Raw genomic sequence first — 25,873 nt, 5'->3', positions numbered from 1 at the left:
TGATGTACTGGGCCGTTCGTACTACCCTCTGTAGCGCATTACGGTCAGATGCTGAGCTGTTGCCATACCAGGCGGTGATGCAACCGGTCAGGATGCTCTCGATGGTGCAGCTGTAGAACCTTTTGAAGATCTGGTGGCCCATGCCAAATCTTTTCAGTCTCCTGAGGGGGAAAAGCTTTTGTCGTGCCCTCTTCACGACTGTCTTGGTATGTTTGGACCATGATAGTTCGTTGGTGATGTGGACACCAAGGAACTTGAAACTCTTGACCCGCTCCACTACAGCCACGTCGATGTTAATGGGGGCCTGTTCGGCATTCCTTTTCCTGTAGTCCATGATCAGCTCCTTTGTCTTGCTCACATTGAGGGAGAGGTTGTTGTCCTGGCACCACACTGCCAGTTCTCTGACCTCCTTCCTATAGGCCGTCGCATTGTTGTCGGTGATCAGGCCTACCACTGTTGTGTCGTCAGCAAACTTAATGATGGTGTTGGAGTCATGTTAGCCACACAGTCGTGGGTGAACAGGGAATACAGTAGGGGATTAAGTACACACCCCTGAGGGGCCCCAGTGTTAAGGATCAGCATGGCAGACGTGTTGTTGCCTACTCTTACCACCTGGGGGCGGCCCGTCAGGAAGTCAAGGATCCGGTTGCAGAGTGAGGTGTTTAGTCCCAGAGTCCTTAGCTTAGTGTTGAGCTTTGTGGGCACGATGGTGTTGAACGCTGATCTGTAGTCGATGAACAGTATTCTCACATAGGTGTTCCTTTTGTCCAGGTGAGAAAGGGCGGTGAGGAGTGCGATTGAGATTGCGTCATCTGTGGATCTGTTGGGGCGGTATGCGAATTGGAGTGGATCTAGGGTGTCCGGGAGGATGCTGTGAGCCATGACCAGCCTTTCAAAGCACTTCATGGCCACCGACGTGAGTGCCGCGGGTTGCTAATCATTTAGGCAGGTTACCATCGCTTCCTTGGGCACAGGGACTATGGTGGTCTGCTTGAAACATGTAGCTATTACAGACTCGGTCAGGGAGAGGTTGAAAATGTCAGTGAAGACACTTGACAGTTGGTCCGCGCATGCTTTGAGTACATGTCCTGATAATGCGTCTGGCCCAGCAGCTTTGTGAATGTTGACCTGTTTAAAGGTTTTATTCACATCGGCTGCCGAGAGTGTTATCACACAGTCATCCAGAACAGCTGGTGCTCTCATGCATGCTTCAGTGTTGCTTGCCTCGAAGCGAGCATAAAAGGCATTTAGCTTGTCTGGTAGGCTTGCGTCCCTGGGCAGCTCGCGTCTAGGTTTCCCTTTGTAGTCCGTAATAGTTTCAAGCCCCCCCACATCCGACGAGCATCAGAGCCGGTGTAGTAGGATTCAATCTTAATCCTGCATTGACGCTTTGCTTGTTTTATGGTTCGTCTGAGGGCATAGTGGGATTTCTTATAAGCGTCCGGATTAGTCTCCCGCTCCTTGAAAGCGGCAGCTCTTGCATTGAGCTCGATGCGGATGTTGCCTGTAATCCATGGCTTCTGGTTGGGATATGTATGTACAGTCACTGTGGGGACGACGTCATTGATGCACTTATTGATGAAACCGATGACTGAGGTGGTGTATTCCTCAATGCCATAGGATGAATCCCGGAACATATTCCAGTCTGTGCTAGCAAAACAGTCCTGTAGTGTTGCATACGCGCCATGTGACCACTTCCGTATTGAGCGAGTCACTGGTACTTCCTGCTTTAGATTTTGGCAGGAATCAGGAGGATAGAATTGTTGTCAGATTTACCAAATGGAGAGCGGGGAGAGCTTTGTATTCATCTCTGTGTGTGGAGTAAAGGTGGTCTAGGATTGTTTTCCCCTGGTTGCACATGTGACATGCTGGTAAAAATTTGGTAAAACTGATTTAAGTTTGCCTGCATTAAAGTCCCCGGACACTAGGAGCGCCTCTTCTGGGTGAGCGTTTTCTTCTTTGCTTATGGCCTTATAGAGTTGGTTGAGAGCGGTCTTAGTGCCAGCTTCGCTTTGTGGTGGTAAATAGACGGCTACGAATAATACAGATGAGAACTCTCTTGGTAGATAGTGTGGTCGACAGTTTATCATAAGGTACCCTACCTCAGGCGAGCAATACCTCTATTAGACATCGTGCACCAGCTGTTATTGACAAAAAGACACACAACCCCACCCCTCGTCTTACCAGAGGTAGTGTCTCTGTTCTGCCGGTGCACGGAAAATCCCGCCAGCTCTATATTGTCCGTTTCTTCATTCAGCCACATCTCGGTGAAACATAAGATGTTACAGTTTTTAATGTCCTGTTGGTAGGATAATCTTAATACTAGGTCATCCATTTTATTTTCTAACGATTGCACGTTAGCAAGGAGAATGGAAGGCATTGGGAGTTTTCTCGCTCGCCTCCGGCTTCTCAGAAGGATCCCTGATCTGCGTCCCCTTTTCCGGCGTCTTTTCTTTATGCAAAAGGCGTGGATCTGGGCCTGTTCCAGTGAAAGCAGGATATCCTTCTCATCAGACTCGTTGAAGGAAAAAGTCATCGCTTTTCTGATGTCTAGAAGTTATTTTCGGTCATAAGAGACGTAGCAGCAACATTATGTACACAATAAGTTAAAAAATAAGTTACACAAAACGAAAACAAAATCTGTAAAACGTCAGCCATGTTCTTCGGCGCCATCTTTATCCATGACCTGGAAACAGTAAGTTGAAAGGGAAAATCAAACTCCTAAAAGAGAAACAGAATCATTTGAAAATCACAGGACTTGAAACGGGCATGGAAGCAGGCAACCCAACTTCCTTCATGATCAATCTTTTCTATGAACAGTTCGGACAGGAGCTGCTGGGTCCCATGCTCCTGATTAACATTGCGCATTGCACAGGTCAACTCCACAACGGCTCTCGTTGTATGATTGTTCGGATCCACAGCTTTGAAGTCAAGCTGCAAATTGTTCGTCTTGCAGCGGAATCCGGGTATCTGACTTATTGAAGGAAGAGGATCAGCATCTACCCAGACCTGAGTGCTGAACTGCTAAAACAGCAGGAGACCTACAACGAGGTGAGATCCCAGCTACACCAGCTAAACCTGAGATGTGGCTCCATCCACCAAGCCACACACGTTTTCCACTGCCAAGGAAGCTCAAGACTTCTTGGAGAAGCACATCAAACTCAACACACAAGGGGACAAGCCAACAGATGGAACCCCATGACTGGCTCTTTATTCTGGTATGCTATCCATGCACAATCATGCTGCCTAGCCTATGGTTATAATTGGATGCTGCCCTCAGCATAAGACAATGATGAGGAGACCTCTCATGTTTGGGTATAAGGAACAATAGTACTATTATTGCTGAGCATTGAACTTGTTATCATTATATTGCCTATGGTCCAGGACATTTACACAGTGATGACACCATGCAAATGAATGAACAATGGACAATATTTGGATCCTACAGCTATCCTATTTTTGACTGTTTAGGCATTAGACTTGCATATCTGTCATAGTTTCTTCTTGTATCATTTTCATAATTTTTTCTTCATTACCCACCCTTACTCTTCAAGTCTGCTAACTTAATTGTAAAGGTCTGAATTGGTTACTTATTTTGTTTAATTATTATTATTTTTATGAATACCTAAATACCAAAAATATGCTGCTTAAGGAATTTTATATGTACAGTGAGGGAAAAAAGTATTTGATCCCCTGCTGATTTTGTACGTTTGCCCACTGTCAAAGAAATGACCAGTCTATAATTTTAATGGTTGGTTTATTTGAACAGTGAGAGACAGAATAACAACAAAGAAATCCAGAAAAACACATGTCAAAAATGTTATAAATTGAATTGCATTTTAATGAGGGAAATAAGTATTTGACCCCTCTGCAAAACATGACTTAGTATTTGGTGGCAAAACCCTTGTTGGCAATCACAGAGGTCAGACGTTTCTGTTAGTTGGCCACCAGGTTTGTACACATCTCAGGAGGGATTTTGTCCCACTCCTCTTTGCAGATCTTCTCCAAGTCATTAAGGTTTTGAGGCTGATGTTTGGCAACTCGAACCTTCAGCTCCCTCCACAGATTTTTTATGGGATTAAGGTCTGGAGACTGGCTAGGCCACTCCAGGACCTTAATGTGCTTCTTCTTGAGCCACTCCTTTGTTGCCTTGGCCATGTGTTTTGGGTCATTGTCATGCTGGAATACCCATCCACGACCCATTTTCAATGCCCTGGCTGAGGGAAGGGGGTTCTCACCCAAGATTTGATGGTACATGGCCCCATTCATCGTCCCTTTGATGCGGTGAAGTTGTCCTGTCCCCTTAGCAGAAAAACACCCCCAAAGCATAATGTTTCCACCTCCATGTTTGACGGTGGGGATGGTGTTCTTGGGGTCATAGGCAGCATTCCTCCTCCTCCAAACACGGCGAGTTGAGTGGATGCCAAAGAGCTCCATTTTGGTCTCATCTGACTACAACACTTTCCCCCAGTTGTCCTCTGAATCATTCAGATATTCATTGGCAAACTTCAGACGGGCATGTATATGTGCTTTCTTGATCAGGGGGACCTTGCGGGGGCTGCAGGATTTCAGTCCTTCACAGTTCTTTTGTGTTTCTTCCATTTTCTTCCATAATCGCAACAACTGTTGTCACCTTCTCACCAAGTTGCTTGGCGATGGTCTTGTAGCCCATTCCAGCCTTGTGTAGGTCTACAATCTTGTCCCTGACATCCTTGTAGAGCTCTTTGGTCTTGGCCATGGTGGAGAGTTTGGAATCTGATTGATTGATTGCTTCTGTGGACAGATGTCTTTTATACAGGTAACAAACTAAGATTAGGAGCACTCCCTTTAAGAGTGTGCTCCTAATCTCAGCTCGTTACCTGTATAAAAGAGACCTGGGTGCCAGAAATCTTTCTGATTGAGAGGGGGTCAAATACTTATTTCCTTCATTAAAATGCAAATCAAATTATAACATTTTTGACATGCGTTTTTCTGGATTTCTTTGTTGTTATTCTGTCTCTCACTGTTCAAATAAACCTACCATTAAAATTATAGAGTGATCATTTCTTTGTCAGTGGGAAAACGTACAAAATCAGCAGGGGATCAAATACTTTTTTCCCTCACTGTAAGGCTACCACTAGTCATTATACAACAACCATGTAATTATAGTGCAGGGCGGGGGGAACCGGGGAGGGAGGGCTGGAGGCTAGGGAGGAGGGGGGAAGGCGGGGAAGGGGAACGGTTCATAGAGAGTGTCTTCTGGGTGGGGAGAGACCAATGGATGGATTTCCCTATGGGTCCTGCTTTTTATTTTACATCCATGGGCTTATCAACACTAAAGATAACAATTACATTTTAGAAAAACAATGGCAACACTAACTATTCTCTCGTGAAATTTGAAAAGCCTAAATATTCCTATCAAATGTTCCAGCTGTCATAATATTCTAGCAAGAAACCATATAGATATAGCAATGCTCCAAGAAACACACCTGCTCCAAAATGACGCACATGGAATAGAGAACCATTTGTGCAAACTGGCTGCTTTTTCATCAGCCACAAACAAAACTACAGGTGTAATCATAATGATACATAAGAAACTCAAAATCACCGTCCTTGGTAAAGTCAGTATTCGGAAGTTTGGATGACTGAGGTGCCCAAAGTACACTGCCTGTTACTCAGGCCCAGAAGCTAGGATATGCATATGCATGGTAATATTGGATAGAAAACACTCTAAAGTTTCTAAAACTGTTAAAATAATGTCTGTGAGTATGACAGAACTGATTTGGCAGGCGAAACCCCGAGGACAATCCATCCAGGAATTTTTTGTTGTTGAGGTCATTGGATTTTCCAATGCTTTTCTATGGGAAAGCCTAATTATTAGGACCCAGATTGCAGTTCCTATGGCTTCCACTAGATGTCAACAGTCTTGAAAAATTGTTTGATGTTTTTCTTTTTAAATGAAGAAGTATTCGTATTCTTTCTAAGTGTCACTCAGGTGGACTCTAGTGTTTTGGTGCGGGTGAATGAGAGCGCGCTCCTCGTTGTTTTTCTCAGGTATTGAAAACAGTTTATTCCGTCTGAAATTGTATCAATTATTTACATATTAGGGTACCTGAGGTTGGATTAGAAATGTTGTTTGAAATGTTTGGACCAAGTTTACAGGTAACTTATTAGATCCTTTGTAGGCATATTGGGCGAGTTGGAACTGGTGTATTTCTGAATCAAACGGGACAAATAAACTGACATTTTTGGGATATAAAGAAGGACTTTATTGAACAAAACGACCATTCATTATGTAACTGAGACCTTTGGGATTGCAAAAACATGAAGATCTTCAAAGGTAAGCGATTTATTTTATCGCTATTTCTGACTTTCTGCTTGGTTGGAAAATGTTTTTCATGCTTTGTATGCGGGGCGCTGTCCTCAGATAATCGCATGGTATGCTTTTGCCGTAAAGACTTTTTGAAATCTGACAAAGCAGCTGGATTAACAAGAAGTTAAGCTTTTAAATAATGTAAGACACTTGTATCTTCATGAATGTTTAATATTACAAATTTAGTATTTTTGAATTTCGCGCTCTGCAATTTACCGGATGTTGTCAAATCGATCCCGGTAACAGGATTCTAGCCGTAAGGGATCCCTAAGAGGTTATTAAATGTATCCATAATGGAAAGAAAATGGCCTTTATTAATGTGAATTCTCCAAATTCATATGATCCTAAGTTGTATGATTCTCTGAACAGCATGTTGTTGGAATTAACTGAATTCCAACTGGTTATTGGGACAGACATGAATGCCATTCTGGGGACAAATCTAATAAGACCAACTACAATCCACAGGAAACCAAGGTTCTCCAACATATACTCTCTGATTATAACCTCATTGATGCCTGGTGAGCTCATAGCCCTAAAGCAAAAGAGTACACTTTCTATTCAAACCGGCACAAAACATTCTCCAGAATCAATTTCGCACTCTTATCTACTCTATTTTAATTAATCAAGAAAATGGAAATTCAACATATGAGCCTGTCTGATCATCATGCTTTTTACTGCCAGATACATGTATCAGAATATCCTAAAAGAGCCACAAGATGGTGCTTTAATGTCACTTACTACAAAATCATATTTTCTGTGAAGAATTTGAAACTGAATTGAATGAATTCATAATGATTAACAAAAATTCAGTCGACGATCCTCAGATTTTATGGCACGTCATTAAAGGTTTTATTAAAAACAAAGCAACTGCATTTGCATCTGGGCTGAACAAATACCAATTAAAGAAGATATCAGAATTGGAAAAGTTGTTGACAACGCTAGAACGTTTTCAACAAACACTTTTTTGAGATCATGTAGCAACTCCTCACTTGAAAGTCAAGGCAGAACTAAATCTATTGATAAGACAGAGAACATAATTTGCCATCCATCGAGTTAAACTCAACCATTACTTCCATGGTAATCCACCCAGTCATCTACTGGCTAACAACCTATTGAATCTGAATCAGGTGAATTACTATCAGAACCCAAATTAATCAACCAAAGATTCTTCAGTTTATATAAAGAATTGTACACCTCTGATTGTAAATTCACACCAAGCCAGATCGAGTACTTTTTTTTAAGAAATAAGAACTCCTCTTCTCTCAACTGAGGAAGCCGGCTTCCTGGGCGCCCAAGCCTTTCTCCATGAACTCAAGAGGGCATTGGATAACATGAGTAGGCAAATTACCTGGTTGGGATAGTATGTAGTGTTATTTTATTGTTATTTTATTGTTGCTCTTTAATTATTTGTTATTTTTCTAATTTGTTTTTTTCTTTTTCTTTTTTCTTTGTTTTATTTCTTAGTTCAGTTTATTTTAGTAAATGCTTTCTTAACACTTATTTTTTTTTAACTGCATTGTTGGTTAAGGGCTTGTAAGTAAGCATTTCACTGTTAAGTCGACATCTGTTGTATTCGGCGCATGTGACACATAAAATATACTTTGATTTGATTCTTGAAATCTATTTCAAATGTGACTCGTTTCAGGAAACTAGGCGTATGTCGCGTGTTACTACTTCACAGGAGATCCATTTGAACGTAAACTTTTTTTAAAAATCAAAATGCGTTTTTTGGCAGAAATGCCATCTGGAACATTTGAACCTTTATGGTCCTTAATAATAAACGTGTATGCCATCTGTAAATACGAATAAAATTGTTAAATTACGAGCCTAGTTCATTTAGCCACAGAATAAGGGAGCAACCTTTGCACTAGCCATGATTGGCTGAGATAATGAGTGGGCTGGACATGGCGAGAGATCGAGTTTAGAAATCAGTGGAATTAGAGTATGATAGCTAAGGAGATGGAGAAAGCACCTGTCTCCAGATTACATATTTAAACTAAGGGAGAAGCGTCCATCCATGTATACAGTTAAGTTAGCTACATTTTCAGATATTACATGTTTCTAATTTTGTCTGAAAGTTGTTTTCATTTCATGTTAAAGTGTACTGTTAGCTAGCTAGCTAACGTTGGCTGGCTGGCTCGCTGGCTAACGTTACTGTAGGTTCTTTTGTATTGCCTTGAGTTTTGTATTAAACTGCTCCGGCTATTACCTTTTTCTGCTCTCCTGTGTCTGATTTCACTGCCACCAGTTCCGTAACCCTTACAGTTCATGATGTCAATGCAACAACTGTTGATAGACGTAGCTGGTAAATTCGCTCTGGCTATCTACTCCGATTTCAGAGCACTCTCGTCTGAGTGTGCCAGAGCGCAGAATAACTCATGAATTTACTAACGCTCAACACCCATTGAATATGGCCGGTGTCAGTAAACGTTGGCAAAAAAAGCGTAATTAAATTGTTGCCAGCAGCACAGTTGCAGTCACCAATGCTCTGGATAAGATAAAAACAGCCTAACCAGCTCTGCTAGGGTGAGTAAAATGGTCAGAGTGAGCTGTTCTCTCAATTGTGTCTGGAAGTAGCTAACAAGCTAGTTAACGTTAACCAGTTAGCTTGGATGCTTGACTGCTGTTGTTAGGACATAACACTTGGAACAACCCTACCAGGGCATCCAGTGTGCGCTCTGAATGCTCCAAGAGCAAAACGCTCTGAATTTATGAACAGACAATCTGACAGCACTCTGAGTTTACAGTTGGGGATACAGCATAAGAGGGTGTGAATGATGCTGAATGGGTGTACACAGTGCCTTCGGAAAATATTCAGAGCCCTTGACTTTTTACGCATTTTGTTACATTACAGCTGTAATCTAAAATAGATTAAATAGATAAACAATCAATCTACACACAATACCCCATAATGACAAAGCAAAAAAAAAAGTTTTTGCAAATGTATTAAAAATCAAAAACAGAAATACCTTATTTACATAAGTATTCAGACCCTTTGCCATGAGAGTCGAAATTGAGCTCAAGTGTATCCTGTTTCCATTGACCATCCTTGAGCTGTTTCTACAACTTGATTGGAGTCCAGCTGTGGTAAATTCAATTGATTGGACATGATTTGGAAAGGCACATAACTGTCTATGTAAGGTCCCACAGTTGTCTATATAAGGTCCCCGACCCCTCCTGTCTCAGCCTCCAGTATTTATGCTGCAGGTGTCGAGGAGGCTAGGATCAGTCTGTTATATCTGGAGTATTTCTCCTGCCTGATCCGGTGTCCTGTGTGAATGTAAGTATGCTCTCTCTAATTCTCTCTCTCTTTCTCTCTTTTTCTCTTTTTCTCTCTTTCTTTCTCTCTTTTTCTTTCTTTCTTTCTTTCTTTCTCTCTCGGAGGAACTGAGCCCTAGGACCATGCCTCAGGACTACCTGGCCTGATGACTCCTTGCTGTCCCCAGTCCACCTGGCCGTGCTGCTGCTCCAGTTTCAACTGTTCTGCCTGCGGCTATGGAACCCTGACCTGTTCACCGGACGTGCTACCTGTCCCAGACCTGTTGTTTTCAACTCTCTAGAGACAGCAGGAGCGGTAGAGATACTCTGAATGATCGGCTATGAAAAGCCAACTGACATTTATTCCTGAGGTGCTGACCTGTTGCACCCTCGACAACCACTGGGATTATTATTATTTGACTCTGCTGGTCATCTATGAACATTTGAACATCTTGGCCATGTTCTGTTATAATCTCCACCCGTTACAGCCAGAAGAGGACTGGCCACCCCTCCATAGCCTGGTTCCTTTCTAGGTATTTTCCTAGGTTCTGGCCTTTCAAGGGAGTTTTTTTCAAGCCACTGTGCTTCTACACCTGCATTGCTTGGTGTTTGGTGTTTTAGGCTGGGTTTCTGTACAGCACTTTGTGACATCAGCTGATGTAAGAAGGGCTTTATAAATACATTTGATTGAAATTTGATTGATTGACAGTGCATGTCAGAGCAACAACCAAGCCCTGAGGTTGAAGGAATTGTATGTAGAGCTCCAAGACAGGATTGTGTCGAAGCACAGATCTGGGGAAGGGTCCCAAAACATTTCTGCAGCATTGAAGGTCCACAAGAACACAGTGGCCTCCATCATTCTTAAATGGAAGAAGTTTGGACCACCAATACTCTTCCTAGAGCTGGCCGCTCGGCCAAGCTGAGCAATCGGGGGAGAAGGGCCTGGATCAGGGAGGTGACCAAGAACCCAATGGTCACTCTGACAGAGCTCCAGAGTTCCTTTCTGGAGATGAGAGAACCTTCCAGAAGGACAACCATCTCTGCAGCACTTCACCAATCAGGCCTTTATGGTAGAGTGGCCAGACGGAAGATACTCCTCAGTAAAAGGCACATGACAGCCAACTTGGAGTTTGCCAAGAGGCACCTAAAGCCTATCAGACCATGAGAACAAGATTCTCTGGTCTGATGAAACCCAGATTGAACTTTTTGGCCTGAATGCCAAGCGTCATGTCTGGAGGAAACCTGGCACCATCCCTACGGTGAAGCATGGTGGTGGCAGCATCATGCTGTGGGGATGTTTTTTCAGTGGCAGGGACTGGGAGACTTGTCAGGACTGAGGGAAAGATGAACGGAGCATAGTGCCGAGAGATCCTTGATGAAAACCTGCTCCAGTGCGCTCAGGACCTCAGACTTGTGCGAAGGTTCACCTTTCAACAGGACAAAAACACTAAGCACAGCCAAGACAAATGTTGGAGTGGCTTCGGGACAAGTCTCTGAATGTCCTTGAGTGGGCCAGCCAGAGCCCAGACTTGAACCAGATCTAACATCACTGGAAAGACCTGAAAAAAGCTGTGCAGCAACGCTCCAATTCAAACATGATAGAGCTTGAGAGGATCTGCAGAGAAGAATGGGAGAAACTCCCCAAATACAGGTGTGCCAAGCTTGTAGCGTCATAACCAAGACGAGTCGAGGCTGTAATCGCTGCCTAAGGTGCTTCAACAAAGTACTGAGTAAAGCGTCCGAATACTTACAGTACCAGTCAAAAGTTTGGACACACCTACTCATTCAAGGGTTTTTCTTTATTTTTACTATTTTCTACATTGTAGAATAATAGTGAAGACATCAAAACTATTAAATAACACATAATATGTAATCCTGTAATAACCAAAAAAGTGTTAAACAAATCAAAATATATTTTATATTTGAGATTCTTCAAAGTAGCCACCCTTTGCCTTGATGACAGCTTTGCACACTCTTCAGATTCTCTCAATCAGCTTCACCTGGAATGCTTTTCCAACAGTCTTGAAGGAGTTCCAACATATGCTGAACACTTGTTGGCTGCTTTTCCTTCACTCTGCGGTCCGACTCATCCCTAACCATCTCAATTGGGATGAGGTCGGGTGATTGTGGAGGCCAGGTCATCTGATGCAGTACTCCATCACTCTCCTTCTTGGTCAAATAGCCCTTACACAGCCTGGAGGTGTGTTGGGTCATTGTCCTGTTGAAAAACAAATGATAGTCACACTAAGCGCAAGCCAGATGGGATGGTGTATCGCTGCAGAATGCTTTGGTAGCCATGCTGGTTAAGTTTGCCTTGAATTCTAAATAAATCACAGATAATGCCACCACCACACAATCACACCTCCTCCTCCATAATTGACGGTGGGAACCATACATGCGGAGATCATCCGTTCATCTACTCTGCATCTCACAAAGACACGACGGTTAGAAACAAAAATCTCAAATTTGGACTCATCAGACCAAATGACAGATTTCCACCAGTCTAATGTCCATTGCTCGTGTGTTTTGGCCCAAGCAAGTATCTTCTTATTGGTGTCCTTTGGTAGTTGTTTCTTTGCAGCAATTCGACCATGAAAGCATGATTCACGCAGTCTCCTCTGAACAGTTGATGTTGAGATGTGTCTGTTACTTGAACTCTGTGAATAATTTATTTGGGCTGCAATTTCTGAGGCTGGTTGGTCTAATGATCTTATCCTCTGCACCAGAGGTAACTCTGGGTCTTCCTTTCCTGTGGCGGGCCTCAAGAGAGGTTTTTGATGGTTTTTGCGACTACACTTGAAGAAAATGTAAACGTTCTTGAAATGTTCCGCATTGACTGACCTTCATGTCTTAAAGTAATGATGGACTGTCGTTTCTCTTTGCTTATTTGAGCTGTTCTTGCCATAATATGGACTTTGTATTTTACCAAATAGGGCTATCTTCTGTATACCAACCCTACCTTGTCACAACACAACTTATTGGCTCAAATGCATTAAGAAGGAAAGAAATTCCACAAATTAACTTAACAAGGCACTCCTGTTAAATGAAATGCATTCCAGGTGACTACCTCATGAAGATGGTTGAGAGAATGCCAAGAGTGAGCAAAGCTGTCATCAAGACAAAGGATGGCTACTTTTTGTGATGTATTGTTGTCTCTACCTTCTTGACCTTTGTGCTGTTGACTGTGCCCAATAATGTTTGTACCATGTTTTGTGCTGCTACCATGTTGTGTTGCTTTTATGTTGTTGTTATGTTGTGTTGCTACCATGCTGTGTTGTCACGTGTTTCTGCCTTGCTATGTTGTTGTCTTAGGTCTCTCTTTATGTAGTGTTGTGTTGTCTCTCTTGTTGTGATGTTTTGTCCTATATTTATATTATATTTATTTTATTTTTTTAGTCTCAGGCCCCCGTCCCCGCAGGAGGCCTTTTGCCTTTAGGTAGGCCGTCACTGTAAATAAGAATTTGTTCTTAACTGACTTGCCTAGTTAAATGAAGGTTAAATAAAATAAAGTATATATTTTTTAAGAATTTCAAATATAAAATATATTTTGATTTGTTTAACACTTTTTTGGTTACTACATGATTCCATATGTGTTATTTCATAGTTTTGATGTATTCACTATTATTCTACAATGTAGAAAATAGTACAAATAAAGAAAAACCCAGGAATGAGTAGGTGTGTTCAAACTTTTTACTGGTACTACATGTAATTGTGATATTTCTGTTTTTTATTTTTAATAAATTAGCAAACATTTCTAAAAAACAGTTTTTGTTTTGTCATTAAGGGGTATTGTGTGTAGTTTGATGAGGGGGGAAAAAACAATTTAATCAATTTTAGAATAAGGCTGTAACGTAACAAAATGTGGCAAAAAATCAAGGGGTCTGAATTCTTTCCGATTACACTGTATAACAATCCCCCAGCCACAGTAATAAAAGGCAATACGTGCTCAGTTCCGTTCAGAATAACAAGAAGTAGCAGGCTAGGTGACCCCATCTCACATCTGCAATTTTTATAAGTTCATGGAGACCCTGGCCCAGGCTATTCAACAATCAAAATAAATTACAACAATATCTCTCAATTCTACGGATCACCTCATCTCATTATACACCAACAATAACTTTATCTAGCAATGTATCTCAATCCCTCCCAATAGCTTTGAATATCATAAACAAATTCAGCTCCATCTCAAGTTGTAAAATAAATTAACCAAATCTGCCCTAGTGCATCCTAAAACCCCGATGGAGGACTCCATCTCCACTTATGGAATCCCAATCGTTTCCCATTTAAAATTAGATATATTTCCTTCCTTAGATAAAACCATTGCCAGAAACTTTAACAGAACGCTCAAATCAAATCAATCCAACCTCAGTAGACTAATATTCCAGTTGCTTTAACCGAAATGAATATACTGCCACAGCTGAATTTCTGTACTTCAATGCTTCAGTGCGGTGCAGTGACGTAAATTATGGTATAGTACGGTATATTGTGTCACCGCCAGGGTGAGTTAGAACGCTGATTATGCTTTTTGGTTCGGAGTAAAGCACTGGTACCCAGGTGCTAATGTGTCTCTCTCCTCACTGAATAAATGACGTCAATTGATGAATGAGTGATGGAAACCAGATAGAAACTGATAATTGTGAAGAACTTCATGATATAATTTGAATGAACTGAATGATGAGGATGATGAAGAAGAGGGTGATTAAATTTAGAGCAATAGTGTAAGAATTGCTCTTCCTCTGTTCCTCTCATACAACAGCTCACAACAGGAAAAACACATATTTTGTGTTTCTACTTTGTCAGAAGAAGCTGTAACTGGGTTGTAGCCTCTTACTTACTATACATGTTGTTACACTGTAATGTTTTTATTGTAAGAGAAACTCAAATGTTCTGTTAAATTCTTACTGCAAAATATACAGTTGAAGTCGGAAGTTTACCTAACTGAGTCAGGTTTGTAGGCCTCCTTGCTCACACACGCTTTTTCAGTTCTGCCCACAAATTTTCTATAGGATTGAGGTCAGGGCTTTGATGGCCACTCCAATACCTTAACTTTGTTGTCCTTAAGCCATTTTGCCACAACTTTGGAAGTATGCTTGGGGTCATTGTCCATTTGGAAGACCCATTTGCGATCAAGCTTTAACTTCTTGACTGATTTCTTGAGATGTTGCTTCAATATATCCACATCATTTTCCTGCCTCATGATGCCATCTATTTTGTGAAGTGCACCAGTCCCTCCTGCAGCAAAGCACCCCCACAACATGATGCTGCCACCCCCGTACTTCACGGTTGGGATGGTGTTCTTCGGCTTGCAAGCATCCCCCTTTTTCTTCCAAACAAAATGATGATCATTATGGCCAAACAGTTCCATTTTTGTTTCATCAGACCAGAGGACATTTTTCCAAAAAGTACGATCTTTGTTCCCATGTGCAGTTGCAAACCGTAGTCTGGCATTTTTATGGCGGTTTTGGAGCAGTGGCTTCTTCCTTGCTGAGCGGCCTTTCAGGTTATGTTGATATAGGACTCATTTTACTGTGGATATTGATACTGTTGTACCTGTTTCCTCCAGCATCTTCACAAGGTCCTTTGCTGTTGTTCTTGTATTGATTTGCACTTTTTGCACCAAAGTACGTTAATCTCTAGGAGACAGAACGTGTCTCCTTCCTGAGCGGTATGACGGCTGCGTGGTCCCATGGTGTTTATACTTGCATACTATTGTTTGCACAGATGAACGTGGTACCTTCAGACGTTTGGAAATTTCTCCCAAGGATGAACCAGACTTGTGGAGGGCTACCATTTTTGTCTGAGGTCTTGGCTGATTTATTTTGATTTTCCCATGAGGCACTGAGATTGTCACACATACCAATGAAGGGTGTGACACACTACACAACTTAATTTGTTTCTGTCCAAGAGTCTCCACTCAGCCACGGACCTAAGCCTAGCAAACATAGCCTACATCGAAAAGATGCATTATTTTTCCAAAATAATGTATGTCATTCAATGAATTTTAAGAACTCCAAATGCAAGTAAAAAAAATATATATATTATTTTCTAAACGCTTTCTTCAACTGCATTGTTGGTTAAGGGCTTGTAGGTATGCATCTCACGGTAAGGTCAACACCTGAAGGGGAGTTTCAAATCAAATCAAATTTTATTGGTCTCATACACATGGTTAGCAGATGTTATGCTTGTGCTTCTAGTTTCGACCGTGCAGTAATATCTAACAAGTAATCTAACAATTTCACAACAACTACCGTATACACACAAGTATAAAGGAATGAATTCGAATATGTACATATAAATATATGGATGAGCGATGGCTGTGCGGCATATGCAAGATGCAGTAGATGGTATAGAGTACAGTATATACATATGAGATGAGTAATGTAGGTTATGTAAACATTATATAAAGTGGCATTGTTTAAAGTGACTATTTGAGTCAGTATGTTGGCAGCAGCCACTCAATGTTAGTGATGGCTGTTAAACAGTCTGATGGCCTTGAGATAGAAGCTGTTTTTCAGTCTCTCGGTCCCCGCTTTGATGCACCTGTACTGACCTCGCCTTTTGGATGATAGAGGGGTGAACAGTCAGTGGCTCAGGTGGTTGTTTTCCTTGATGATCTTTTTGGCCTTCCTGTGACATCAGGTGCTGTAGGTGTCCTGGAGGGCAGGTAGTTTGCCCCTGGTGATGTTGTCAAGTCCTGACCCTTGTAAGATGTCATTTTCTATAGTAGAGTAGGTCAGGGCGTGACAGGGGGTGTTTTGGGTGGTTTTCTATGTTTTCTATTTCTATGTTTAGTTCTACTTTTTCTATTTCTATGTTTTTTTTTTGATGACACGCCCTGAGGTGCGCGTCATCAGCCCAGTGCCACCTGTACCGGTCCCACGCATCAGACCTCCGGTGCGCCTCCACAGCCCAGTACGTCCTGTGCCTCCTCTCCACACTCGCCCTGAGGTGCGTGTCATCAGCCCGGTGCCACCTGTACCGGTCCCATGCATCAGACCTCCGGTGCGCCTCCACAGCCCAGTACGTCCTGTGCCTGCTCCTCGCACTCTCCCTCCAGTGCGCTCCCACAGCCCAGTACGTCCTGTGCCTCCTCCCCACACTCGACCTGAGGTGCGTGTTACCAGTCTGGCGCCACCTATGCCAGTCCCACGCATCAGACCTCCAGTGCGCATACGCAGCCTAGAGCCTTCAGCGACGGCCTGCAGCCCAGAGTCTTCAGCGACGGCCTGCAGCCCAGAACCTCCAGCGGCGGCCTGCAGCCCAGAACCTCAAGTGGCGGCCTACAGCCCAGAACCTTAAGCGGCGGCCTGCAGCCCAGAACCTCAGGCGGCAGCCTGCAGCCTAGAACCTCAGGCGGCGGCCTGAAGCCCAGAACCTCCGGCGGCGGCCTGCAGCCCAGAACCTCCGGCGGCGGTCTGCAGCACAGAGTCTCCGGCGATGATCTACAGTCCGGTTCATCCGACGACGATCCCCGGTCCGGTGGTACAGAAGCAGAGGGATCTGCGGGCGGAGCGGGGGTTACGCCCGAACCGGAGCCCCCTCCGCTGCTGGAGGATCTGCTGGATGGTAAGGTTCTGGGTACTGCACTAGAACCGCCATAGGCAATTGTCACCCTCCCTACCGTCCCTTTTTGTTTTGTGGTTTCTTTTTTTTTTTGCATTCGGAGTCTGCACCTTTGGGGGGAGGGGGTACTGTCACGTCCTGACCCTTGTAAGATGTCATTTTTTATAGTAGAGTAGGTCAGGGTGTGACAGGGGGTGTTTTGGGTGGTTTTCTATGTTTTCTATTTCTATGTTTAGTTCTAGTTTTTCTAATTCTATGTTGTTGTTTTTGGGGTTGATCTCCAATTGGAGGCAGCTGGTCCTCGTTGCCTCTAATTGGAGATCATATTTAAGTACTGTTTTTTTCCACCTGCTTGTGGGCAGTTATTTTTTGTTTAGTCTCTGTACCTGACAGAACTGTATTCTGATCATTTGCCGTTTGTTATTTTGTCTTTAGTGTTTTTGAGTTAATAAATATCATAATGAGCACTCAACACGCTGCGTTTTGGTCCCCTCTATACGACAGCTGTTACAGATGTGTTGTGCAGACCTCACTACCCTCTGGAGAGCCTTACGGTTGTGGGCGGAGCAGTTGCCGTACCAGGTGATGATACAGCCCGACAGGATGCTCTCGATTGTGCATCTGTAAAAGTTTGAGTGTTTTTGGTGACAAGCCAAATTTCTTCAGCCTCCTGAGGTTGAAGAGGCGCTGTTGTGCCTTTTTCACCACGATGTCTGTGTGGGTGGACCATTTCATTTTGTCCGTAATGTGTACGCCGAGGAACTTAAAACTTTCCACCTTCTCCGCTACTGTCCCGTCGATGTGGATAGGGGGGTGCTCCCTCTGCTGTTTCCTGAAGTCCACGATCATCTCCTTTGTTTTGTTGACGTTGAGTGTGAGGTTATTTTCCTGACACCACATTCCGAGGGCCCTCACCTCCTCCCTGTAGGCCGTCTCGTTGTTGTTGGTAATCAAGCCTACCACTGTAGTGTTGTCTGCAAACTTGATGATTGAGTTGGAGGCGTGCATGGCCACGCAATCATGGGTGAACAGGGAGTACAAGAGAGGGCTGAGAACGCACCCTTGTGGGGCCCCAGTGTTGATGATCAGTGGGGTGGAGATGTTGTTTCCTACCCTCACCACCTGGAGGCGGCCCGTCAGAAGTCCAGGACCCAGTTGCACAGGGCGAGGTTGAGACCCAGGGTCTCGAGCTTAATGATGAGTTTGGAGGGTACTATGGTATTAGATGCTGAGCTGTAATAGATGAACAGCATTCTTACACAGGTATTCCTCTTGTCCAGATGGGCTAAGGTAGTGTGCAGTGTGATTGCGATTGCGTCGTCTGTGGATCTATTGGGGCAGGGTGTCAGGTATGGTGGAGGTGATATGATCCTTGACTAGTCTCTCAAAACACTTCATGATGAGGGAAGTGAGTGCTACAGGGCGATAGTCGTTTAGCTCAGTTACCTTGGCTTTCTTGGGAACAGGAACAACGGTGGCCCTCTTGAAGCATGTGGGAACAGCAGACTGAGATAGGGATTGATTGAATATGTCCGTAAACACACCAGCCAGCTGGTCTGCGCATGCTCTGAGGACGCGGCGTGGGATGCCGTCTGGGCCGGCAGCCTTGCGAGGGTTAACACGTTTAAATGTTTTACTCACGTTGGCTGCGGTGAAGGAGAGCCCGCAGGTTTTGGTAGCGGGCCATGTCAGTGGCACTGTATTGTCCTCAAAGCGAGCAAATAAGTTGTTTAGTTTGTCTGGGAGCAAGACATCGGTGTCCGAGATGGGGATGATTTTCTTTCTGTAATCCGTGATCTGCCACATACGTCTCGTGTCTGAGCCGTTGAATTGCGACTCTACTTTGTCTCTATACTGACGCTTAGCTTGTTTGATTGCCTTGCAGAGGGAATAGTTACAGTATTTGTATTCGGTCATGTTTCCGGTCGCCTTGCCATAAATAAAAAGCAGCTGTTCGCGCTTTCAGTTTTGCGTGAATGCTGCCATCAATCCACGGTTTCTGGTTGGGAAGGTTTTAATAGTCAGAACATCGCCGATGCACTTGCTAATAAACTCACTCAATGAATCAGGCGGAAAACGCACAGTTCTGTCAGGCAACAGATGCTAAACAGAAAACAACCTCCCACAAACACAGGAAGAAAACAGGCTGCCTAAGTATGATTCCCAATCAGAGACAATGATGGACAGCTGCCTCTGATTGAGAACTACACTCAGCCCAAAAACAAAGAAACAGAAAACAGATTTTCCCACCCGAGTCACACCCTGACCTAACCAAACATAGAGAATAATAAGGATCTCTATGGTCAGGGCGTGACAGTACCCCCCCCCCCCCCCCAATGGTGCGGACTCCGGCCGCAAACTTGAACCTATGCGGTGGGGGGTCCGGGTGGGCATCTCCTCTTGGTGGAGGCTCCGGTGCGGGACGCAGATCCCCCTCCGCTTGGGGCTCCACCCACTTTCGTGGAACCGGACCGTGGATCGTCGCCGGAGGCTCCGGACTCTGGATCGCTGCCGGAGGACCGTAGATCATCGCCGTAGATCCGGACCGTGGATCGTCGCCGGAGGCTCCGGACTCTGGATCGCTGCCGGAGGACCGTAGATCATCGACCGTAGATCATCGCCGGAGGCCGACTGTCGCTGGAGGCTCCAGACCGCGGACCATCGCTGGAGGCTCCGGACTGGGGACCGTAGCTGGAGGCTCCGGACTGGGGACCGTCGCTGCAGGCTCCGTGCCATGGATCATCGCTGGAGGCTTCGCGCCATGGATCATCACTGGAGGCTCCGGGCCATGGATCATCACTGGAGGCTTCGGGCCATGGATTATCACTGTAGGCTTCGGGCCATGGATCATCACTACAGGCTCTGGGCCATGGATCATCACTACAGGCTCCGGGCCATGGATCATCACTGGAGGCTCCGTGCCATCGATCATCACTGGAGGCTCCGTGCCATGGATTATCACTGGAGGCTCCGGGCCATGGATCATCACCACAGGCTCCGGGCCATGGATCATCACTGGAGGCTTCGTACGTTGAGCCGGAACAGGTCTCACCGGACTGGGAGACGCACTGGAGGCCGGGTGGTAGAGCAGGTACAGGGCGTACCAGGCTGGAGAGACGCACTGGAGACTTGGTGCGCGGAGCTGGCACAGGATATACTGGGCCGTGGAGGCACACTGGAGGTCTGGAGCGTAGGGCTGGCACAACCCGTCCTGCCTGGATGCTCACTTTAGCCCGGCAAGTGCGGGGCGCTGGCACAGGACAAACTGGGCTGTGAAGGCGCACCGGAGATACTGTGCGCATCACCGCATACCACGGTGCCTGACTGGTCACATGCTCGGTAAGCATGGGGAGTTGGCTCAGGTCTCAACCCTGACTCCGCCAATCTCCCCGTGTGCCCCCCCCCACATTTTTGGGGGAGCTGCCTCTCGGGCTTCTGTTGTTGTGCTACTTCCTCATATCGTCGCCGTTCATCTCTTGCTGCATCTTTCTCCCTTGAACGGCGATATTCCCGAATCCGCATCTATGGTCCTTTGCCGTCCAGGATCTCCTCCCATGTCCAACTATCCTGGCCACGCTGCTTGGTCCGTTTTTGGTGGGAGGTTCTGTAACGGTCGTCATTAGATGGAGAAGTGGACTAAAGCGCAGCGTGGTAAGTGTTCATGATTCTTTATTATCACAACACACTCAAACAAAATAACAAAAGGCGAAAAACGAAAAACGAAAACGCACAGTTCTGTCAGGCAACAGATGCTAAACAGAAAACAAACTCCCACAAACACAGGAAGAAAACAGGCTGCCTAAATATGATTCCCAATCAGAGACAACGATAGACAGCTGCCTCTGATTGGGAACCACACTCGGCCCAAAAACAAAGAAACAGAAAACATAGATTTTCCCACCCGAGTCACACCCTGACCTAACCAAACATAGAGAATAATAAGGATCTCTATGTTCAGGGCGTGACACCCCCTCTCTACTGAACATAATGTAGGGAGTAAAATCGAATGAAAAATGAACCTGGTAATCTAATTTAATTTACTTTGGGCCTATGGGTTTAACATTCTGAATTAATAATTATGTTGAACAGAGAAGACGCTTCTTTTGAGTTCCGTGAGATCATCCATTACCCAACAAAATAACATCAATTTATTTAGCCAAATTTTTTTTATGACTCCAGACAGTAGGCTATTATTCCTATTTCCTGGATGACTGAATTTTTCTGCATGTCTATTCAACATTTGGATAAAAGAAATCATGCCATAAATTAAGATATATATATTTTTTTTTCACAATGCAATGCGGCATATTGACAACTCAAATGACTTTGAAAGAGCCTTAACCTACAGAAAGCCTATAGCCGACATAACAAAACAAGATATTTACATTCAATATAGTTTAGATAACACGATCATTTAATTGTAACTTAAAAAACAATTCCTGGAATTGAATATAGGCTGCAAAAATTCTACATTTATTGAGTATAAGCCTACTGAAACTTTTACCATGGCCTGCATATGGCTATTCTTTCAGAACGACTGGCCTTCTGTTGTCTGCAGTTTTGAGTTGGGAACTGTCCCACTCTGTGCTGAATAGCACCACTCCATGAGACAACGCTCTTTGTCTATGTAATGGGCTGTAAGGCACAAGTATCCTGTTTCGGGAAAATGGTCAGTCCACGTCAAGTGCAATTGCGTCAATACCCAAGTTCTCTCTCAACTCCGGGACCACCCGCCAGCTGATTTTTTGGCCCATGCAGGACTCTATAATGCGAGAGAAGAGAGACTCTTGGACAGAAGAGAGACTCTTGGATAGAAACATTCACACCTCCAATAACTTACAAAAGGATTGTCTAATAGCTTGGCTAGGTGTGAAAATTCAGTTTAGGCTACGGATAGATGTTGCCGGTCAGTCATCTGAGTGAGGACATGAGCGAGCGCACCTTCTGAATGAATGATTATGGAATGTTACCGAATAGATAACAACAATAGAAAGAAGCATTTGGTAACATCTCGATTTACAGCATTTCCCTCACTCAGACAACAACAAATGAGCAAAAGTACCGCAATTAGCGGGAGAGGTGGGGGCATCTTCTTGTTGCGCCAATGTGCTTAAGTTTATAACAGCTGTCAGTCAAAACCCATACAGCACTGTGAACTGGAGAACGGGCTACAACAAAAATAATCGTAAATAAAAGCCAGGATATAATATCAAAAAGAGAATGGAGAATGGAACTAGTCACATTTGAATTGAAACGACCAGATTTAACTGAAAAAAAACAAATGTTGGCCTTTAGGGAGCGGTGTCCTGCGCAGAATGGTTGAGCTAATGTGCACTAATGTGATTAGCATGATGTTGTAAGCAACAAGAACATTTCCCAGGACATAGAGATGTCTTATATGGTCAGAAAGCTTAAATTGCACTGTTCAATTTACAGTAGCTATTACAGTGAAAAAATACCATGCTATTGTTTGAGGAGAGTGCACAGATATGTACCTGAAAATGTATCAATTAACCAATTAGGCACATTTGGGCAGACTTGATACAATATTTTGAACAGTAATGCAATGGTTAATTGGATCAGTCTAAAACTTTGCACATACACTGCTGCCATCTAGTGGCCAAAATCTAAATTGGGCCTAGACTCCTAAGTCATATATTGACCTTTCTCTTGCATTTCAAAGATGAAACTAAATGTTTTTTCTTTGTATTATCTTTTACCAGATATAATGTGTTATATTATTCTATATTAATTTCACATTCCCACAAACTTCTTAGTGTTTCCTTTCAAATGGTATCAAGAATATGCATATCCTTGCTTCAGGTCCTGAGCTACAGGCATTTAGATTTGGGTATGTTATTTTAGGAAAACATTGATAAAAAGGGTCCGATCCTAACCATCCAAATATTTCATACACTATTCTGCACATATTGGGACTTGGCTTGCTTGATCTTCTTCTTTTTTTCTTCCCATGGGCCTATAATGAAATATATAATTCAATTTTAATCATGAAGTGTATTCACAATTGCATGGCGTGGTGCTCTTTGCTCGGCTTCTAATGCCCTGATTAATAAGTGGAATAGATGTGCTTAAAGATGCCCTCTGGTGGTTCGAACTTTTAATTGAGGAACCAATGTATCCATTAAACAATGTAAACTACGCTTTGGTCCTGTTATTGCTCACACAATTTATATTTGGTGCAAAATGTTTAAACATTGTAACTCGGCATGCCCATAAGCCAATATTTCACAATAATGCCTTGCGATCTGGAAGGCAGCCTTTTGCATCCCCACAATGGTCCAAAGTTGGAATCCGTAACTTGCCAATATCATGGACAGTAATGGTTAGAGAACATTCAAAGATTTGAAAGACACATATACTACCAATCTAAAGTCTGGACACTGTCACGACTCCCGCCGAAGTCGACCCCTCTCCTTGTTCGGGCGGCGTTCGGCGGTCGACGTCACCGGCTTACTAGTTGCCACCGATCGATGTTTCACTGTTCGTTTGGTTTTGTCTTTATTGTGTACACCTGTTTTGATTTTCCCTAATTATGTTCATTATTTAAACCTCTGCATTTCCTGTTTGTCTTGTCGGTGATTGTTTGTCAGTTTTATGTAGCTGGAGGTGTTTCTCCAACTATGTATTTTGATGAGAAGATTTATGGATAATTTTAGTAAACACGTTTTGTTTACCTTTATCCCTGTGTCCTGCGCCTGACTCATCCACTTCTCTAAGAAAAGCATTACAGACACACCTACTCATTCAAGGGTTTTTCTTTATTTTTACTATTTTCTACATTGTAGAGTAATAGTGAAGAAATCAAAACTATGAAATAACACATATGGAATTATGTAGTAACCAAAAAAGTGTTAAACAAATCAAAATATATTTTATATTTCAGATTCTTCAAATAACCACCCTTTGCCTTGATGACAGCTTTGCATACTCTTGGCATTCTCTCAACCAGCTTCACCTGGAATGCTTTTCCAACAGTCTTGAAGGAGTTCCCACATATGCTGAGCACTTGTTGGCTGCTTTTCCTCCACTCTGCGGTCAGACTCATCCCAAACCATCTCAATTTGGTTGAGGTCGGGGGATTGTGGAGGCCAGGTCATCTCATGCAGCACTCCATCACTCTCCTTCTTGGTAAAATAGCCCTTACACAGCCTGGAGGTGTGTTGGGTCATTGTCCTGTTGAAAAACAGATGAGAGTTCCACTAAGCCCAAACCAGATGGGATGGCGTATCACTGCAGAATGCTGTGGTAGCCATGCTGGTTAAGTGTGCCTTAAATTCGAAATAAATCACAGACAGTGTCACCAGCAAAGCACCCCCACACCATAACACCTCCTCCATGCTTTACGGTGGGAAATACACATGCGGAGATCATCTGCTCTCCCACACCTTGTCTCAGAAAGACACGGCGGTGGGAACTAAAAATCTCCAATTTGGACTCCACACCAAAGGACAAATTTCCACCGGTCTAATGTCCCTTGCTCGTGTTTCTTGGCCCAAGCAAGTCTCTTCTTCTTATTGGTGTCCTTTAGTAGTGGTTTCTTTGCAGCAATTCGACCATGAAGGCCTGATTCACACAGTCTCCTCTGAACAGTTGATGTTGAGATGTGTCTGTTACTTGAACTCTGAAGCATCTATATGTTCTGCAATTTCTGAGGCTGGTAACTCTAATGAACTTATCTTCTGCAGCAGAGGTAACTGGGTCTTCCATTCCCGTGGCAGTCCTCATGAGAGCCAGTTTCATCATAGCACTTGATGGTTTTTGCGACTGCACTTGAAGAAACTTACAAAGTTCTTGAAATATTCCTTATTGCCTGACCATGTCTTAATGTAGTGATGGACTGTCGTTTCTCTTTGCTTATTTGAGCTGTTCTTGCCATAATATTTACTTGGTCTTTTACCAAATAGGGCTATCTTCTGTATCTTCCTTGTCACAACACAACTGATTGGCTCAAACGCATTAAGAAGGAAATAAATTCCACAAATACATTTTTAACAAGGCACACACGTTAATTGAAATGCATTCCAGGTGACTACCTGGTTGAGAGAATGCCAAGAGTGTTCAAAGCTGTCATCAAGGCAAAGGGTGGCTATTTGAAGAATCTCAAATATAAAATATATTTTGATTTGTTTGACACTTTTTCGGTTACTGTCACGCCCTGATCTGTTTCACCTGTTCCTGTGATTGTCTCCACCCCCTCCAGGTGTCGCTTATTTTCCCTGGTGTATTTATCCCTGTGAGCGTATTTAACACACAAGCGTGTTTTTCCTGTTCTCCTTTTGCTATTCTATTTTTGATAGTCTTCCCGGTTTTGACCCTTGCCTGTTTCTGGACTCTGTACCCGTCTGCCTGACCATTCTGCATGCCTTGACCACAAGCCTTTCTGCCACTCTGTACCTCCTGGACTCTGATCTGGTTTTGACCTTTTGCCTGTCCATGACCATTCTCTTGCCTACTCCTTTTGGATTATTAAACATTGTAAGACTCCAACCATCTGCCTCGTGTCTGCAGCTGGGTCTCGGCTTGTGCCTTGATAGGTTACTACATTATTCCATATGTGTTATTTAATAGTTTTGATGTCTTCACTATTGTTCTACAATGTAGAAAATAGCAAAAATAAAGAACCATTGAATGAGTAGGCATTCTAAAACCTTTGACCGGTAGTGTATACAGTGCATTTGT

The 25,873-nt window shown here is 43.6% G+C and overlaps 1 protein-coding gene across 1 annotated transcript in view; it reads right to left on the bottom strand.

Moving 5' to 3' along the window:
- LOC106584498 (sodium- and chloride-dependent GABA transporter 2) overlaps positions 1-25,873 on the bottom strand; it is a 55,686-nt gene that overhangs the window by 17,834 nt on the left and 11,979 nt on the right. The gene's annotated exons all lie outside the window — the stretch shown is intronic.

This window comes from Salmo salar, chromosome 23 (genome assembly GCF_965601325.2).
Source record: "Salmo salar chromosome 23, fSalSal1, whole genome shotgun sequence".
In the NCBI taxonomy this organism is placed as follows: domain Eukaryota; kingdom Metazoa; phylum Chordata; class Actinopteri; order Salmoniformes; family Salmonidae; genus Salmo; species Salmo salar.
Note: the sequence above shows the minus strand (reverse complement) of the source record. Positions and strands in the feature narration are given on the sequence as shown.